The sequence below is a fragment of the Zingiber officinale genome, chromosome 8A (genome assembly GCF_018446385.1).
Source record: "Zingiber officinale cultivar Zhangliang chromosome 8A, Zo_v1.1, whole genome shotgun sequence".
In the NCBI taxonomy this organism is placed as follows: Eukaryota; Viridiplantae; Streptophyta; class Magnoliopsida; order Zingiberales; family Zingiberaceae; genus Zingiber; species Zingiber officinale.
This window is the reverse complement of record NC_056000.1, coordinates 34,068,317-34,071,902: the sequence shown is the minus strand read 5'-3', so window position 1 is coordinate 34,071,902 and position 3,586 is coordinate 34,068,317. Positions and strand designations below refer to the sequence as shown.

Genomic DNA, 3,586 nt, shown 5'->3' with positions numbered 1-3,586 from the left:
ATGAAAACAAGATTGAACTTGGGTTGCCTCCCAAAAAGCGCTTGTTTAAGGTCATTAGCTCGACCACTCATTAGATTCATCTAAATCTTGCTCTTGGAGGGATAAGATATTTCAACACCCTCCTACCGAGGGCTCTTATTATGGAGGGAGCTTCCAATATAGGAATTAGAAAGTGAACTAATGCTCTCTCCATCTTCGTCTTCTTTGATGTTCTTTCAGTTGGTCGAAGACGGTTCAGATTGAGCTTCCAATCATTAGCCCAAGTAAAATCTGCACATGCAAAGAAAGTACAAATCTCCCACAAACATATTAGATAAGATAGAGCCATCACCATAATAAGATAAGCAGAATAAGAAATAAAAACTGAATCACATCCAACAAAGTCAATAATAGGTACCTCAATAAAAATTTTCAAAAGATCACAAGAAATACTAACCTTACTTTACTAAGAAATATCTGATATTTCTAAACATGTGGATGTGACTTCCTCTGAATCAAATGATGGTTCTAGCTTTGGCTCAGGTGTTGATGGTATCAAAGATGGTGATTCTTGAGACTCAACCATATCTACAAGAGTCCCTACACATTGGTCCACAACATGCTCAAATCTTACAACCTCTAAGGGTTGTGTGGACAAAGGTGGTGATTCTTGAGATGCTGCTTCCACAACACAGCTCCCTACACATTCTTCCATATCATCATCATCAACACATACATCAAAAAATAAACCAACATCTATATACTCAATAGGAGAATCAATAACAAGAGAATCAATAACTTCACTTGCAGTTTTAAGTTGATCTACCACATCACATTCATCATCTGAAAATTCAATGTCACTATAACACTCTATAAAATTTGGAGATAGATTTGAAAACTTATTTACCACTGCATTATCAATAAAATCCTCATCTGAAGAGTCTTCATCTTCATATACCTTCAAAAATCTGCACTCAACCTTACCAGTGTCACAGAAATTTTTAAAGTCATTGTTCTCATTGACCTCCACTAACTTTTGTGGAAAAGGAACCCTTAGTGAAGGTCTTGGAAAAGGTACTTCTAATTTCTCATATTCCCTTTTAGCTTGTGGAGGAGATTCAACTTGCTTATCTTGTGTTGGTATGATCAATCGTTGAGGGAAAAGTACTTGTGGCATTTGGGAACCTCCTGGAATAATGGAACTGAGTTCATGTGGCCTTCTATTGTTCTTCTCCTCAATTCTAAACATGTTCTTCTTCAGAAGTTCTTCATGATTTTTTCCAATTCTCAACCCAACATCATCACACTTTTCACTAGATCTTGTTTGCGAAGGAGGGGGATCTTCTTTAAACCATTTTGAAACAATACTTTCAATCTTTGCGTCCAAATGTTTGAACTCCCCGTTCTATGACTTGTGATTTTCAAAACTCATAGATGGTTGAGTTACAATTTGTTTGACAGGATCTATAGCATTTATGACTTGCACTTCTTGAATGTTTGAGGGAGATTTCATCCAACTTATGTTCGACCATTCATGGAGGTTCAATGTCACTTGATCAATTAATGTATATGCTTCATCTACACTTTTATCCATAAAAGAACCTCCAACTGATGAATCTAATAAACTCTTGTCTGAGAAAGAAATTTTCTCATAAAATATGTGCAGAATCAACCATTGTTCAAAACCATGATGAGGGCATTGTCTTTGAAGACTCTTGAATCTATCTCATGCTTCAAATAATGATTCTCCATATATCTGAGCAAAATTTATTATGCAATTCCTCATATACACTGTTCTGCTTGGAGGAAAAAAATGATTCAGAAATTGCTTCTCCAATTGTTCCTAACTTGTGATACTTTAAGGACGGAGAGAATATAACCAAGTCCTTGCTTTATCCTTGATACTGAATGGAAATGCCATCAATCGAACTGCATCTGATGACACTCATTCACATTTCACCATATCACAAATCTCTAAAAATGTTTCAAGATGCAGATAAGAACTTTCTGATACTTCTCCTCCAAATTTGTAACCTTGTATCATGAAAATTAACTCTGAGTCTAGTTGGAAACTTTCTGCTTCAATTTGAGGTTACACAATGGGAGATAAAAATCTTGCAGAAAAGGGTGTAGAAAAATTTCTCATGGGCCTACTTGACATGTTAGTGCTCATGGATATTCAAGAAAAAATTATAAAATAAAGAATCAAAGATAAGAAATAAAATGCAATATGAAAAGCAAGAAAGAAAATGCAGAATTTAAATTTCAAGAAAGAAAGTGCATAATGAAAACAAGAAAGAAAAGATAAAAGGAAAAAGAAAAATGTCTAGAATAATTCATATGTTAAAGATTGCAAGACATGTTTACAAAAGAAAAGAAGAAAGAAACTAGATCAAAAGAGAAAACAGAGAAAAGTTAGATTAGGGTGCTAGAAATCAAGAATGCAAAGTTAGAATTAGAATTAGAATTGCAACAAAAAGAATTGACAAGAATGTTATACAAGAAAAGAAAAACTTATGAAAACAGAATTCTAAAGATTAGTTACGACTATGCTATTGAAAAGAAAAGTTATGTTTAGTCTAACTCAATTGATAATCTCTAATGTTATAGCGCAGTCCTCGGCAACGACGCCAAAAACTTGTTGACCTCCACAAGTGTACGAAAATGTCGTAAGTAATAATAAAAGATATCGTATCCACAGGGACTGGAATAAGCACTAAAGATGTCTCAACACGAGTTAACTAAACAACTAATCAATGGGTTGACAAGTGTACAGTAAAACTATGAAAAGTAAGATAGAAAATGAAAGAATAAGAAACAAGAATAAGGGTGACGATAAAGGAAATGTTCTAGGAGTTTTGGTTTTTTTGTAAGGATTGTTCCATGTAAATGATCTACCAAATCATGTTCCTCAATTGTCCATCATTTGTAGAAGGTTGTCGGTTCTCTCTTGCAATAGACAACCGGCCTAGGATTGAAATCTATACCTAAATGTGATCAATTAGAAATGAATCTATGTTATCCTTACACGGGCTTGCCTGTCACGTGCGCCCCTCGGATAATCAACATAGAGTTCATCTCTCCTCAACCGCATCAAGATATAATATACAAACACATACAATCTATCCTACCCCCTTGAATAACCCTATTTCTCCCTCAAGATCATCCCTTAAACGTCCTTACACGGGCATGTTCCTGTCACAAACGTTCCTCGAAAAATCGAATGAGGTACGATCTCTACAAGATCCACAAGATATCCAAACATTCAATTAAGCATGGTAATTAGGTTCAAACACAACAATCCACACAAGATCAAATAGATACAAAACAGGGCAAAATTGTTGGTTAGTCCTAGGAAAACGTACCGGTTCCACTGTAAAAAAATTTTGTACAAGTGTCGAACCTTTCCTTAAATAACCTATTGTGTTCTTTAAAAGTTAAATTAGGAATCGCAGACGGAACTTAACATCATTGATTCTAAATTTAACTTATCTGTTCTTAGTGGTTTAGATTTGAATCGCAAGCGGAACTTAACACTATTGATTCAAATCCACCTATGTTATTAATTCCATTAAATATTAATTTCTAAAATTAGCTTCCAGGACTG

The 3,586-nt window shown here is 34.6% G+C and overlaps 1 non-coding gene across 1 annotated transcript; it reads left to right on the top strand.

Moving 5' to 3' along the window:
* The first annotated feature begins 1,661 nt into the window (after window positions 1-1,661).
* Window positions 1,662-1,767, top strand: LOC122013113. Its single transcript, XR_006120454.1, has one exon. It is a non-coding gene; the product is annotated as a small nucleolar RNA R71 (small nucleolar RNA).
* Window positions 1,768-3,586: the final 1,819 nt, after the last annotated feature.